General features: G+C 40.6%; 2 protein-coding genes across 3 annotated transcripts in view; one reads left to right on the plus strand and one right to left on the minus strand.

Moving 5' to 3' along the window:
* Nucleotides 1–17216, minus strand: part of LOC125233957 (integral membrane protein DGCR2/IDD-like) — a 146406-nt gene that overhangs the window by 43396 nt on the left and 85794 nt on the right. The gene's annotated exons all lie outside the window — the stretch shown is intronic.
* The window catches only part of LOC125233956, a 41289-nt gene that overhangs the window by 5157 nt on the left and 18916 nt on the right, over nucleotides 1–17216 (plus strand). The gene's annotated exons all lie outside the window — the stretch shown is intronic.

A 17216-nucleotide genomic window follows, 5' to 3' on the forward strand; every position in this document is an offset into this window, starting at 1 on the left:
ACTAAGGCTCTATGGAAGGGTACTTGAACTTTCCAATGAAGTGAAATATCTAGGGGTAACACTAGACAAAGAACTGAACTGGAAAAGACACGTCGAACTGACCACAGCCAAGGCACTTAGAGTGTTTGGAATGTGTAGGTCAGCTTACGGCAAAACATGGGGTTTAAACCCAAAGGTACTAAGGTGGATCTACACCATGATGGTGAGACCTATAATCCTGTACGGAAGCCTGGCCTGGTGGCCAAGGACATTACTGAGCACATGCAAGGATGTCCTCATGAAGGTACAAAGGACAGCATGCATGGCTATAACGGGTGCGTTCAGAACGACGCCAACAGCAGCATTGGAGGTACTATTGGATCTCCCGCCGCTACATCTAGTGATACAGTCTGAGGCACTGAAATCGCTACACCGGCTGGCTTTAACAGGCCTCTGGAGCGATAGCATGCCGAAGACTAAACACACAAGCATGGAATACAACAATTCTATGGGAAGGCTGATGAGTATGGGCTGCGACAAAATGCAACCGAAATTCATCTTCCACAAAAACTTCAAAACCAAAGTCCATACTAGAGCCGAATGGAAGGAGGGTCTGGAGACACCCACCCCTGATGACAACACCATCATCTGGTATACAGACGGGTCCAAGATGGCATCTGGTACGGGCGCAGGCATTTATGCAAATGACTACAGTGGTAGTATCAGCATGGGCAATTATGCCACGGTCTTCCAAGCCGAGACATATGCAATAATTGCCTGTGTACATGAGAATATAGTTAGACAAATCCAAGGTAAGACTATCTATATACTCAGCGACAGTCAAGCGGCACTCAAAGCCTTCACATCGCCCAGAGTTACCTCTAGACTGGTATTAAACGGCATCCAAGCTCTTAACAAGCTTGGAAGGCAAAACAAGGTGCAACTGGTATGGATACCGGGGCACGAAGGCTTCATTGGCAATGAAAACGCTGATGAACTTGCCAAGGCCGGATCTGAAGACAACTTCATAGGTCCGGAACCTTATGTGGGCCTTTCACAAGGAACCATCAGAATGGCTATGAAAGACCAAACAAAGGCTAGTCACCAAAAAGAGTGGGATGCCCTGGTTGGTCTGAAGCATTCAAAGCTCTTTATGCAGAGGGTAGACTCTGGATGGAGCAAAAAGCTAGGGAAGCTAGGCAAAAGACAACTCCAAATTATAACGGGGGTGTTCACAGGCCATTACGGGGTCAAAGGAATTTTGGCCAAGATGGGACACGCCGACAACACTGATTGTCGCATGTGTGGCGAAGAGGAAGAGACCGTCAGACATTTAATGTGTGAATGTCACGCCCTCGCCAGACAAAGAATGAAGAACTTTGGAGCAGGCTACCTGGCACCGAAGGACTTCAGAGAGCTACCCATGAGCCTCATCATCCGATACGTGGAGATGGTCGAGAAGCTCCTGAATAGCTGAAGGATCTTAGGATCGTAGGGGGTAATTGCACAAAAGATCCCGATGGGTCGAAGTGTATCCGTAAGGGCCCCCGCAGATTTAAGATAAGATAAGATAAGTAGTTATGGTAGGTCTATTTCAGTTTATAGTTAAGGTGAGCCAAAAAAGCTATATTTTAAGTTCACATCTTAACCATTAGTATAATTATCATTAATTTCATTACAGAACCCATTTTTTCCTAACTTTTGTGTCGTCATGGGAGTGTCGTAAATTAGGTTTCGGGGCTGCTGATTTCAAAATTAATGTTCAATTTGGAATCTGACATTTGACACAAATTCGTCATGGGTATTGCTATATTATATTAGTATAATCAAGAACCATTTAATACTGGACTGACATAGCCCATACAAAAAAGCGTACCCCTAAAAAAAGCTCAATTTTTGGTTCAAAACTAGATGGCATTGTTTTGCAACCCGGGAGTTGAAAAAAACATAATTTCACCTATATTTTTACTTGTTTTTAGGGTTCCGTAGTCAACTAGGAACCCTTATAGTTTCGCCATGTCTTTCTGTCCGTCCGTCCGTCCGTCCGCGGATAATCTTAGTAACCGTTAGCACTAGAAAGCTGAAATTTGGTACCAATATGTATATCAATCACGCCAGCAAAGTGCAAAAATAAAAATTGGAAAAAAATATTTTATTAGTTTGCCCCCCCCTACATGTAAAGTGGGGTTTGATATTTTTTTTCATTCCAACCCTAACGTGTGATATATTGTTGGGCAGGTATTTAAAAATGAATAAGGGTTTACTAAGATCATTTTTTGATAATGTTAATATTTTCGGAAATAATCGCTCCTAAAGGAAAAAAATGTGCGTCCCCTCTAACTTTTGAACCATAAGTTTAAAAAATATGAAAAAAATCACAAAAGTAGAACTTTATAAGGACTTTCTAGGAAAATTATTTTGAACTTGATAGGTTCAGTAGTTTTTGAGAAAAATACGGAAAACTACGGAACCCTACACTGAGCGTGGCCCGACACGCTCTTGGCCGGTTTTTCCATTTAAATCCTTCCGACATCCGATATCGGATCGGATAAAAACGGACTAAGACAATAGATACTGTATCCCATCAAAAACAAAACTTGTAAAAACACCAAGTCTTCGCAACTCAGTTTGTTCGCGCCCTTTTCATTCATTATCATTCATATCGTCCATCCCGTTCGCTCTTCCTTATGATAGGTTCAACCTCATTTTTATTTGTTGTGTCACCCGCCTTTTTGCCGACCTTCTTAAAAAATATAAGAAAATACGTCAATCTGCTAAACTAAAAGACATTCGATGTCAATGTGAAAAAATATCCGCAACGACGAATAAAGTTATAATTATTAATTAAATAAATAACGATTCGCGAGTGTACACAAGAAAGAGTGAACCAAGTAAATATTCGAAAGGGTGGCCGCCCGCTGAACTGTCGAGAAAACAACAGCAGTAAGTTCGGCACGCATCAATTACCATAATTTTATTTTTCCGTTTTATTTTATTTTATATTACAATAGTTCGTCAGGAACTACGTAATCGCTGGTCCTTCAACACAGTTCTTCTGGCGTAAAAAAGAGTTGAGATCCCTGTAATACCAAGTCGGTTAATTTATTCAGTCCCTAATACTTAAAGGACCTTCTGCCATAAATTATTACGTAGTTTACTAATAGCTATACTTTCGTATTTTGCATTTCTCATGATGCGTCGAATAGCATTCAAATGTATAAGATGAAAACTCGACTCGACGCCGCTCGATTCCGCATATGTGGAAACCAGGCTTTATGGAAAAAGTAGGTTTTTGTGACAACTACCAATAAGATTTTGCCAGGGAGACTAGAGATAAGGAGGAAAGTCTGTCGAAGTAGAACAGTCGCAAAAATGACCGGCTGAGCCTTTATAATTGCAGTTACAAATATCTCCGCTTGGAGCGCATGTCTCGCTCAATGATCAGCGATGTGAGATGACATTAGACGTTCTTTTCTCTAGGCTAATTTCGTCAGACTGAGCAAGTCAAGACGTAGTCCCGTGGTAGTGCGCTGGCTTCGTACGCAGATGTTCTCGGGTTCAATTCTGACAGCGATCTTTCTGTTTTTTTTTTTATACATTTATTTTCTTTTTGTGTATTTTATTTGTGTTTATTTATTGTTTTATTCATACAAATGTTAACTTAAGCCCTTTTACATTGTTTGCCCCATCTTAGGATTCTTCAGTAATGTTGTAAGTCTTGCAAATGAAATTTAAAAAAGTTGTAACAAAACAAAAAAATATTTTTGGACATTAAAAAAATAAAATAATTCAAGAAAAATATTAGTAGAAAAAAAATAATAAAGGTCTCACCAGGATTTGAACCCGGGACCCCTTGCTCCGTAGGCGGGGTCACTCACTACCGAGAAGGCAAAGAGATTGTCAAACCCTTATGCACCTGCGATTGCAGCGCCACCTATCTTTTCTTTTATATGTGCACTTCTGATACTTAAAGAGGTTGCTCCTTTATTTCTATTCTTCATGGATTTTGCACATTCAAAAATCTTTAAATAATACTCAACTCGTTTCGGTCGCACTCGTACAAATATAGGATTGGTGCGAGCGAGACGGAGATTGATTGTCAACATGATATCTATATACTTTTTACTGTATCATTTGTAATGCCGTTGAACTACCGCGTGCGTATTTTTAGGGTTCCGTAGTCAACTAGGAACCCTTATAGTTTCGCCATGTCTGTCTGTCTGTCCGTCCGTGCGTCCGTCCGTCCGTCCGTCCGTCCGTCCGTCCGTCCGCGGATAATCTCAGTAACCGTTAGCACTAGAAAGCTGAAATTTGGTACCAATATGTATATCAATCACGCCAACAAAGTGCAAAAATAAAAAATGGAAAAAAATGTTTTATTAGGGTACCCCCCCTACATGTAAAGTGGGGGCTGATATTTTTTTCATTCCAACCCCAACGTGTGATATATTGTTGGATAGGTATTAAAAATGAATAAGGGTTTACTAAGATCGCTTTTTGATAATATTAATATTTTCGTAAATAATCGCTCCTAAAGGAAAAAAATGCGCGTCCCCCCCCCCCCCCTCTCTAACTTTTGAACCATATGTTTAAAAAATATGAAAAAAATGACAAAAGTAGAACTTTATAAATACTTTCTAGGAAAATTGTTTTGAACTTGATAGGTTCAGTAGTTTTTGAGAAAAATACAGAAAACTACGGAACCCTACACTGAGCGTGGCCCGACACGCTCTTGGCCGGTTTTTTTTAACACGTTCACTGCGAAACAGGTCATTCTGACCCTGTTCTGGACTTCCCCCTGGTGCGGCGACAGAAATGCGCAACTTTACCCTGGTGCGAAGCCCATATCATTGTTATATTTTATTATTTTTATATAGTCAAGTATACGTTTATATTTATCATTTTACACTCTATTTGACAGGATATAAATTAATAAACAGGTCACATATGTCCTGTTCGCACCAGTCTTAGACTTTTGTTATTCAGTGCGGAACAGGGCCTTTAATGACCTGTTACGCACGACCTTGTATAGCACTGGAGCAAAGTGCAAAATGCATTAGTGTTGTTACCATATTATCAATCCACACGTTATTTTGTGGTGAAAAAATGTGTTTCGATTGTTTTAAATGAAATTCGTTAAATACAATATAACGCTTTTATACGCAAAACGCTTTTATATTTTGCTAAATATTATTACGTAAAAATATATTGTAAAAAGTTCAAATTGCTTGATGCAAAATATTTACTAAAATTTCTAAAAATCGTTTTTTAAATAATGTTAAGAGCAAAGTTAAAAGTTTTGGTTGTATATAAAAATCTGGTTACATTAAAGGTAAAGAAAGTAAGAATTGGATCGATATATTAGTTCGTTTATTTTCCTCATCACTACTAAATCATCGACATTTTTACCTGTGCCCGTTCTGGCTGTGCGGCACAAGTCAATTTTGACCTGTTAATTAATTCGTCTATAAAATCTAAACGAACAGTCATCAACTTCGGCGAAGACAGTATTGTGTAGATTAGTTATTAGACTAAATATTGTTTCAATAAAATTTAATAAATGTGTATCTGGTAAAGGTATTTTAGGTAAAATATGAAACCCTCCTTACAAGCTGTAATTGACTTGTACCGCACAGAGAGAAAGCTCAATACAGGACTCTCATGGGTTGTAACGCACTGAGAGCGAGTTCACAAAATCCGGCTCCGCAGTGAACGTGTTAAATAACGACATTTTTATTCAAATGACACTCTTAGTGACATCTAGCGACATAGATTGACGGCTGCCAGCTGGGGTACGGTATTTAGTATGGACTCTGCTGGTCCTGTATTAAATGGTTCTTGGTATAATGTAAAATACCCCATAATGGACGGTGATACCATTATGGACAAATCCTTAAAAATAATAATTTGAAATTAGTTCCTAAAAATTTACGGCATTGTACCATAAACAAGAGTAATAGAGCTGCTTAATTTTGACGTTTCATTTAATTCGGTTATTTCTGAAGGATTTGGCGGCTAGATAAAAGTCATCAGTTTACTGAAAAAAAATATTAGTAAAAATTCTCATTAAATAAGGTTGCTAAGAGAGTAGAGTTCGTGTATAAATTAATAAAAAAAAACCGGCCAAGTGCGAGTCGGACTCGCGCACCGAGGGTTCCGTACAAACCTAAGGTTTTCGGAATTTTTCCTTTATGTGTGCTATAAAACGTTGCTTCATGCCAAATTTCAAGATTCTAGGTCGACTGGAAGTACCCTTTAGGTTTTGATTCCCTTGCGAGTACTTGCGAGTTTCAAAATATGCAGCTTAAATTGCTGTTTCTTTTGATTGCGTTGACATAGAAGTTTGATTTTGTTACAGCTTAAAGGTATTATAGACCTGAGTATTTGGTATGAATTTCAATTTAATACCTCTACGCGTTTATGAGGAAATGGGTAGTAAGGTTAAAATTATTAAAAAAAAATATATTATGTGATGTAACTAAAAATTTATGGTTTTCGTAATTTTTCCTTTATTTATGCTATAAGACGTTGCTTCGTACCAAATTTCAAGATTCTGAGTTCACGGGAAGCACCCTGTAGGTTTTGAATTTTGATTCCCTTGCAAGTGTCGAAAATTTGCGGCATAAACGGCTGTATCTTTTGATTGCGTTGGCTTAGAAGTTTGATTTTTTCACAGCTTCAAGGGACAGTAGACCTGAGTAATTGATATAAATTTCAGCTTCATACCTCCACGCGTTCCTGAGAAAAAGGGTCTTGACAGACGGACGGACGGACGGACAGACGGACAACAAAGTGATCCTATAAGGGTTCCGTTTTTTCCTTTTGAGGTACGGAACCCTAAAAATAATATTCGGTGTAAACTTGAATGAGTTTTACTTACTGTATTAACCATGAGATAAGGTATAAAACATACTAGTTTGTTACTCCAAAGATATAAAGAAATTGTGTTATTTTGCGAGTGTCCATAACTGGACCCGGAAAACTGCGTACCTCCGTTCCGTGGACAAGGAACAATTTACAAAAACCAAAATTTACAAGAAACAATCCTATGTTAAAATAACCCAAACTAATTTTATTTGGGGTATATAAAATTGTCTCATTGAGTATTAGTTTGCTTTAAATGTAAATTTTTAAACTTATTTCACCGTTCATAATGGGGGATCCATTACTGGAGAACTGCCGTCCATGATTGGAGAAAAAGCACCTTGCTTTAATTTGTTAATTATGAAGAAACCAATAGGAGTATCTATTCTGCAATGCGCTGGAAATGTAAAAGAAAGATAAGACATTCAAGTTTTAACACGTTTAGCGGTAGAATTTTTACATGTTTCAGTGAAATATCGAAAATAGGCAAAATTTCATCTTAAACTGTCCATGATTGGGCCCGTTACCTTATAGTCGTTGGATAAGTTCGGTTCGGTACAAAACTTTTTTCTCTACACTTAAATAGGTTTGTAAAAAAGTTTTCGAATAAAAGGGACGTTATTCTAAAACAAATTTAAAAAAACCGGTCAAGTGCGAGTCGGAATCGCCCACCGAGGGTTCCGTACAAACTTTCAAACTCCCCAGTTAAAATAATCTCACGTTTTCACATACCTCTAACGACTTGACTAGAAGACAAAAGTATAGGTACTAATGAGCATTATTGTGTATAGCGCCATCTCTCGGTGAATTCGCTAACTAATTTGCGCGACCATATTAGTATGTTGGTTTTTCAGGGATTATTCTTTATAATGTTAACCGATTTAAACAATTTTTACTTTATTGGAAAGAATTTGATTTACGTAACATCTCGTATTAATTTGAAGTACTATATACATCCGCAAAGGTGGGTAAATTAAAAGTAAAAATCTGAAAAGTTTTTTGTGAATTAAAAAAAGGTTTTCAAGATACAAACACGATTATATTTTTCCTGTAATATTTAGCATAAAACAAATGTTTCCTAAAATTTTCATAATTTTTCGTTGGTAAACTTCGCAGATAAGGGGGGGGACGGTATTTTTTTTTACATTTTCCTTCAAAATTCTTTTTTTTCCACAACAAAAATTTTTTAAAAAATAGTTTATTTACGTTCAATTTGAGCTCTTTCTAACGATACCCCACTTGACCTAGTAACTTGAAATTTACAGTTTGCCCCCCTTTCATTTTGGCCATGTTCTACAATTAAAATTAATAAATTAAAAAAAATTATATGTTCTATTTGTAGAGGTTCACAATGTTCACAACTATTCCAAATTTCAAGTTGATAGCTGTACTGTAGAATTAAAAACGCACCGTTCATGCAGATAGATAGTGCAAGACAATTTATTCAAGTAAACAACTATACATTATGATTTTTGAGACCCGTAACGCCATCTATCCGAAGTGATGAGTTTTAATTACATAAGATCGATAGGTTCACAATGTTTACATGCAAAATTAAGAGTATTAGGACAAGATAGTTAATATACGGTCGTGGTAGATGGCGTAAAGAACAAAACATACTAATTAACTTGAACATACTCCCCGGAAAGGACGGAGTCCTTTACACAAGGTAAAACACAAAGTTTAGTTATAGATCTTTGTATAACACCAGAAATTGTCCTTATATCATAAGTCCGAGTCAAGCCATCAGGGCCGGGATGTTTCCCTATGATGCGACCCATCGGCCAGCTTCCAGGCGGGAGTCGTTGGTCTTTAACCAATACCAGATCGCCGAGGTCCAGATCTTTGGTTACTCTGTTCCATTTAGGACGTTGTTGAAGGCGAGTTAAAAATTCCTTTTGCCACTGTCTCCAGAAATCTTGTAACATCTTTTGTGTTAATTGCCATCTAGATAGCTGGTGAATCTTAGAGTCTGAATAGTCATCATCAGGAATACTAACAATCTGTTCAGTGGTCAGAAAGTGTCCTGGAGTTAAAGGCTGCAGGGAGTCTGGGTCATCATTGAGTGGGTATAAGGGCCTAGAATTAAGGCACCCTTCAATCTGAGTAAGTGACGTCGCCATTTCTTCGAAAGTGAGGGTGGAATTGCCGATAACCCTTTTCATGTGATACTTGATGGATTTCACGCCGGCCTCCCATATACCTCCGAAATTTGGAGCTGCAGGAGGGATATACTTCCATTTGATCCTCATATGGTCTAATTGAGCTGCAAACTCATCTGGGATTCTCGCTTGCCCTTGGCGCCACATGGCTATCAAGTCCTTCTTGGCTCCAATAAAATTTGTGCCATGATCGCTCCACATCTCTGCGCATCGTCCACGTCTAGCTACGAATCGTCTTAAAGCTGCTAGAAACGCCTCTGTGCTTAAACTGCTCACGAGCTCGATATGGAACGCTCTAGTCACCATGCATACAAAGAGAGATATGTACGCTTTGGTGGATTTTGCTCCACGGCCTTTGCTCATCCGCACGTTTATCGGTCCCGCAAAATCAATTCCGCTGATCAGGAAAGGCTTTGCAGGTTTTACTCTTATAGAAGGCAGATCTCCCATGAGCTGATTGCTGGTTTCTCCTCTTTGCCGGATACAAACGATGCAGGTGCGTACATATTTCTTTATTTTATTAGTCGTGTTGATTAACCAGTATTTTGATCTAAGGTACATCACCATTAGCTGGGGACCCCCATGAAGAGTGCTGCTGTGTGCTTCTGCCAGAAGAAGAGGTAACAGAGCATTGTCTTTCGTCAATATAATGGGGTGCTTCTGTTGAGCTTCTAAATCAGCATGGCGCAGTCGGCCGCCTACTCTCAACACACCCTTTGGATCTAAAAAGGGGGCGAGTGACAACAATCGACTTTTTCTTTTCAGCTGTCTCTTACTCTTTAAATCTTTAATTTCTTCTTGAAATTCTATTTCTTGGGATCGTCGCAAGCAAATGGTTAGTGCTTCATCTCTCTCTTCAGTCGTCAGGTAAGTTGGTAAGTGATCTTTATTTTCTCTCTTTCTTTTCAGGTTCAGCATCCATCTACGACAGTATGCGATTATCCTCACCAGTTTCCCAAGCGACGAGTATTTAGTTATCAAGGTAAGTATCAAATCTTCTTCAGTTTCTTTATTTGTTGTAACTAATGTTTTTATGTTTTTTCTACATTCTAAGTCTGTTTCAGGTACTTCGATTCCGGGCAGTTCTATGGCTGGCTCCTTGAGAAACGCCGGACCATTCCACCAGAGGGTATTCGTCAAGAGCTTTTTTGGCATCACTCCTCGCGATGCTGGGTCTGCTGGGTTGTGTTTAGTATTTACATAATACCATCCGTTTATTTCGTCCATTTTCTTTATTTCAGTTACTCTATTTTTCACAAAAGGAGTCCATCGACCTGGTTCACCTTTTATCCAGGCTAGCACAACTTGTGAATCTGACCAAGCAAAGACTTGGCGTCTGTCAATCTTTAATATGTTTATAACATGTTTCAGAAGTCTACACAGCAGAACAGCTGCGCACATCTCCAGTCTAGGCATGGATATTACCGGTTTCAGAGGGGCAGTTTTCGTCTTAGCCGTAAGTAGCGATACTTGTACTTGCCCGTCTGTGTCAATAGCTCGAACGTATATTACAGCGGCGTAAGCACTGGACGAGGCATCAGCGAAGCCATGAATTTCAATCGAGCGTTTGTCTCCATTGGTAAATATCCAGCGATCAATCTTGACTTCTGTCAAAGCAGGAATCTCTTGTCTAAACTTGAGCCACTCTTTCTTCACGTCATCTTTGAGTTCTTCATCCCAATCAACCCCCAATCGCCATAATTTTTGCATGAATATTTTAGCGACGACTACTGCAGGGGCCAGCCAACCCATAGGATCAAATAATGAAGCTATATCTGCTAAAACATTCCTCTTCGTGACGGGTTGATCAGGTAAGTTTTTCAAGTTATTCGTTATTTGTAATGTATCTTCTTTAGTGTTCCAAATTATACCCAAAGTTTTAATACTGTCTCTTCCATCTACTTCTCTTTGGGACTTTGGTGATCTCTTCACAGGTTCAATCTCTTGCATGAATACTTCGCTATTTGAACTCCACTTTTGAAGTTCAAACCCACCCTTTTTGAGAATTGCCGTTATTTCTTTTTGATTTCTTTTAGCTTGCTCTTCTGTCTCGTGCCCCGATAGAACGTCGTCCATGTAGAAATCTTGTAGTATAATGCGCTGGGCTTCAGGATACTCTTGACCCTCATCTATCGCAACTTGGCGTAATGTTTTGATGGCCAAGTAGGGAGCGCAAGAGGTCCCGAAGGTGACGGTAAGTAGTTTATAATCTTCTATCGGTTTTTGAGCATCAGGCCTCCAAACGATTCTTTGATAATCCGTGTCTGCCTCATTAACTTCAATTTGTCGATACATTTTAATGATGTCAGCGACGTATGCAATTTTGTGTGTCCTCCATCGTAGCAGTATATCTCGTAAATCTTCTTGCAAGGTAGGACCTATGAGCAAGGCCTCGTTTAGAGTAACTCCATTAGTTCCAGCACATGACGCATGAAACACGACTCTTACTCGGGTAGTTTCTTTGTCCTCCCTTATAACAGAGTGATGAGGGAGGTACACGCAATTCTCAGGTCTTTCTTCCTCTTCTACCTTCTTCATGTGTTTTAGATCTAGATACTCTTGTAAGACGTCGTTGTAATCCTTTTTCAACTTAGGATTTTTATCCAATCTTCTTTCTAGCGACATCCATCTCTTGACTGCTATCTCTCGCGAGTCACGTGGTAACACAGGTGGTTCTTCTCTAAATGGCAACCTGACCACGTAACGACCATCTTCTTTTCTTTTGTGTGTCTTCTCATAAACGTCTTCTGCCTTCTTCTCGTCTGAAGTTAGTGTATTATTTCCTTCTTCTATAGTCTCTAACTCCCAGAACTTCTTCAGCATGTTGTTAAGATCAACATTGAGATGCATGCTGACGATGTGTTTTGTGGCAGTGTGCTCTGTCCTCACATCTCCGCAAACTATCCACCCCAGGTGAGTATTTTGTGCTATAGGTGTTCCTGAGGGGCCTTTGATCACTCCAGGTTTAACAATTTCGCTCCAAATTTCGACTCCCAAAAGCAAGTCGATGTGACCTGGCGTGTGACATGTTGGATCTGCGAGGCTCAACTTCTCGACGTGTTTCCAGTTTTCTGTCTTCACTTTATGCTCCGGTATAATGCCGGTGATGTTGCGTACAACGTATGTAGTTGCTTTCATCTTCATCTTAATCTCGATTCTTGATGAGAACTCTATTTCTGTTACATATTTCAGTTTACTCTTCATCTCTTCAACTCCCGTAATTTGCCCACTGACTGAGGTACGTCGTAAACGAAGCTTTTGTGCGGCGTCCTCAGTTATAAAAGACTCTTGTGAGTGTTATGTATATGTGGGTACTCATAATATTGTAGATATACCTTCAGTCTGGAATAAAGCATCAGCTGTGTTAACGTACTCCCGTTGTTTTAATCAGATATCTCATTGGCGACGACGGTGAACAAGTGAAAAGGCTATTTATCGCAATAATAGCTAGTGAAACGCGTGCAAAACAGTATAAAATATGTCTATCGGCAAAATTCGCGAGTTCGACATTGAGAATGGCAATTGGGACTTGTACTGTGAACGACTCGAAATGTACTTTAAAGCTAATTCTGTGGACAGTGATAAACAATTATCGACGTTAATTGCTGTGGTTGGTGATCGGTGTTACGAGTTAATGACAAATTTAGCGAGTCCTAAAAAACCGTCGGAGTTATCTTTCACGGAGTTAGTAGCGTTAGTGCAAGGTCATTTAAAACCGAAGCCGTCCATAATGGCGGAGCGATATCGTTTTCGGCTTAGAAGGCAAGCGGCGGGCGAGTCTATATCGCAATATATGGCGGAGCTAAAGAAGTTGGCGCGAACTTGTGATTTTAAAGACAATTTAGCGGACAACCTTAGGGACCAATTTGTATGCGGCGTGAGTGGGGACGTTATACGGCAACGGCTGTTTGCGGAAGAAGATTTAACGTATGCCAAGGCGGTGACCTTGGCGTGTTCGTTGGAGGCGGCAGAGCGTGATGCTGCAATCATGACGGGCGGCGGCGGCGGTCGAGCCTCCGGGGAGCCCGCGGGAGCGGTGCATCGCGTAGTGGCCAGCGCGGGGGGCGGCGCGGGGCGCGGGGCCGGCCGGCGGCCGCCAGCGCAGCGCCAGCAGAAGGAAACAGGTTTTAGTGCGCGGGAAACATCTGGAAGTATAGGCGGTGCAACGCATTGTACTGCCTGTGGCGCCACAGATCATTGTTTTTCTACGTGCAAATTTAAGGAATACATATGTAGTATGTGTCGGGTGCAGGGGCATTTGCGCCGGGTGTGCCCCAAAAGGCTGTCTTACAATGAAAAAGCGGCCCGAGGGCGCAATGGCGGCCGACCACGGGCCTATTTTTACTACCGGAGGAAATAGCGAAGAGGAAACAGACGAGTCAGAGGAAGAGGAGGAAGCGTTATACAGAGTTTCGTTAAGCCAGTACAAGCCGGTGAGTGTACCTATTTGTGTTAATGGACAACAATTAATGATGGAAATTGATACGGGCGCGGCTGCCTCATTTATTAGTAAAGAAACGTACGATTTATATTTTAAAAATGAGACATTAAAAAAACCTAAAAGTGTATTTAGATTTCTGGACCGTACTTAAATGAAAACATATGGTGTAATAACAGTTTCCGTAGCCTATGGTACAATAACAAAGAATTTAGATTTATATGTTGTAAAAAATGGCGAAACCAGTTTACTAGGCAGAGAGTGGTTAGCCGAGTTACGAGTGGAGATACCTATAATGAAGCGTAGCCCTGTCAGCAATGTCAATTCCGTTAGCAGTATTAATAGCGATTTAAATGTAATTCTCGACAGATATAAAGAAGTTTTCGATGGGGGGCTCGGGTGCTACAACGGTGGGACGGCGACGCTGCGCGTGCGCGAGGGGCGGCGCCGGTGTACCGGCGCGCGCGGCCGCTGCCCTTCGCGCTGCGAGGCCGCGTCGACGCCGAGCTGGACGCCATGCTGCGGAGCGGCGTCATCGAGCCCGTGGACTGCGCCGACTGGGCGACGCCCCTGGTTCCGGTAACTAAGAAGGATGGAGGGTTGAGAGTGTGCGCTGACTTTAAAGTGACGCTTAATCCGGTTCTTATGGTAGATAGGTATCCATTGCCTAAAGTTGAGGAATTATTTGCCAATTTATCAGGGGGGGAGTTATTTACTAAAATAGACTTGTCGCAGGCGTATAATCAGATTTGCTTATCGGAGGAGTCAAAAATGTTAACAGTTATTAATACTCACCGAGGGCTTTTCAAATACAATAGACTTCCGTATGGCTTATCATCAAGTTCGGGAATATTTTGTAGAATTAGTGAGTCAATAGTGAGGGATATTCCTAACGCTCAAAGTTTTTGTGACGACATTTTGATATTCGGGAAAACTCGGAAGGCTCATTTAGCTACGTTAGAGGCTGTATTAAAAAAGTTAAAAGATTTAGGTTTGAAATTAAAGAAATCCAAATGCACGTTTCTTGCCGAAGAGGTCTGTTATTTAGGATTTGTCGTTAGTAAAGACGGGATAAAACCGGATCCTAACAAAGTCGCGGCGGTAGAAAAAATGCCGCCACCATCGTGTGTGACGGAGGTGCGCTCATTTTTAGGTATGGTTAATTTCTATTCTAAATTCATCCCTAACGCGAGCGATATTTTACACCCAATACATAGCTTACTTAAGAAGGGTGCGCGGTGGCATTGGACCACAAGTTGCGAGGAGGCTTTTAAAAAAATAAAATCCTTGTTGATAGGAAAGCGGATACTTGCGCACTTTGACCCCAACAATCACGTGACGCTAACTTGTGACGCCAGCCCGCGCGGGGTCGCTGGCGTGCTCAGCCAGCCCGACGGGCGGGGGCGGGAGCGGCCAGTGGCATATATATCAAGGAAACTCAATGCCGCTGAACAAAATTATTCGCAGATACATCGAGAGGCGCTCGCGATTGTTTATTCGACTCAAAAATTTCATCAGTATTTATATGGCAAGAGGTTTACCTTAGTAACTGACCATAAGCCCTTAATAAGTATTTTTGGTCCGCAAACTGGCGTACCCAGCATGACTTCGAGTCGAATGCAGCGATGGGCATTATTGTTAATGGCTTATGATTTTGACATTCAGTATGTAAACTCAGCGGAAAATTGCGCAGACGCGCTGTCGCGTCTACCAATAGGGCAAAGTAAGGAATTCGATCCCCCGGAGCAGTCTTACTTGCATTTTGCGTCCGATATGTTCTTTTTAGACTGTAATGATATTCTTTTGAAGACAGCAAAAGATCCATTGTTAGGTAGAGTAGTCAATTACATAAAAAACGGTTGGCCGGACAGTTCGGACATTAAGGAAATGCAACCTTATTTCAATAGGCAGAAAGAACTATATTTAGAACTCGATTGTGTCATGTGGGGTCATCGTGTTGTAATTCCGGAAGCGTGCCGCGAGATAGTGGTGCGGGAGCTACACGAGCCTCACATGGGCGTCGTGAAGACCAAGGCCATGGCGCGGAGCTACGTGTGGTGGCCCGGAGTGGACGAGGCCGTGGAGGCGCGGTGTCGCGCGTGCGAGGCGTGCGCGGCGGTGGCCGCGGCGCCGCCGGCGAGCGCGCCGGTGCCATGGCATTGGCCGTCGCGGGCTTATGAAAGAGTTCACATTGACTTTTTAGGTCCTTTAGATGGTCGTACCTACATGGTATCAATTGATGCACGATCAAAATGGATTGAGGTGTCGTGCATGGCACGTACGACCGCCGATAGTGTAATAAACAAGCTATTGGAATCTTGGTCAAGGTGGGGTATTCCAAAACAAATAGTCTCTGATAATGGCCCGCCATTTTCCAGTAAGCAATTTAATGACTTTTTAGAAAAAAATTGTGTACGTCATACCTTTTCGGCTCCTTATCATCCAGCGTCTAATGGGGCGGTGGAGGGGGCGGTAAAATTGATAAAACGTGTAATTAAAAAAGCCAAGCACGAGAGGGTTAACATTGACAAAGCCATACTGAAATTTCTATTGCACTATCATAATACTCCTCATTGTACCACCGGTGAGACGCCAGCTCGGTTGTTGCAGGGTCGCGACTTACGTATTCGTTTAGATGCCATTAAGGCGATATATTTCCGTAGACGCTGCGCGCACTCGTTTTTTGAAGCCGTTAAAAACATAGGAAAACGCAATGGAAAAATCTGAAAACGATATATGTTAAATTTCAGCATCTGATGAGTATGTTATGGAGTTGAACAACATGAATGTTACAACTTCGCTCGATAGAAAATGATCCCAAAGTTACCTCTTCTTTAAACAATAAATCGTCCCCATAGCTGGGATAAAAACTTTTTTGACTTCTTTTTTACTTCAACATATAGGTAATACGATTATCTAGACGAATCTGATGAGTTTGTGCCGGTAGCGTCATTAAAATAATATAATATTTACCAAATACTACCAAATCCGCAAAGGAAAGATGGAACAACTATGAACCCAATTTTAAGACCTGTTACTAATCCTGTTTTTGCAAAAAAAAAAAATTTTTGAAAAATTTTTTGAAATTGAAAACATTTTCGATGGCACTTATGGCCTCTTCAGTCGCGCGGCGGCGCTTTCAGAGGATGGACCTGTGTCAGTTTTCTCCGCGTGGTCACGTGTCATTGAAACAATGGGGAACAAAGCTTTGAGAAGGCAGAAAAAATAATTGCGTGCTAGAAAACAAATAAATAAAGAAAATTCTAGCCAAAGACTGTGAAAAGGTAAGAAAATGATAATTTATATATACTCGTAAGTATTTCATTTTCATATGATGTTATCAAGTGACATTTACGATATCTAAACATCATAGATTGTAGAAACCCCTAGATGACGCGTCTGTGACGTCATTACAGCACAACTTTCCACTTAGAAAATATATGACTGATGTCCAACTAGTGAACAAACTTACGTATAATTTTCATAAACATATTGAGTTGTTCGAAAGAAAAGGCGGCGGTAGATACAGTACTGATTGAAGATCAGGTAGGGTAGGTATTTCTGTCTTTCAAAATTTGGTATAAGGTTAATTAGATCGTGCTACCCTCCGTCTATATTTTTTCTATGTCTATGCCAAACATGTGGCCAGCCTGACAGAAATTTAGTTTGTCAACTGTCGCCATTTTTCCATAATAGTTAAAAGATTTCAGTATTTTAACTTCTCAATAAATTTTGATGAAAGTCCATAATCATACATTGATAAAGCTGGACAA

Source organism: Leguminivora glycinivorella, chromosome 15, assembly GCF_023078275.1.
Source record: "Leguminivora glycinivorella isolate SPB_JAAS2020 chromosome 15, LegGlyc_1.1, whole genome shotgun sequence".
Taxonomy (NCBI): domain Eukaryota; kingdom Metazoa; phylum Arthropoda; class Insecta; order Lepidoptera; family Tortricidae; genus Leguminivora; species Leguminivora glycinivorella.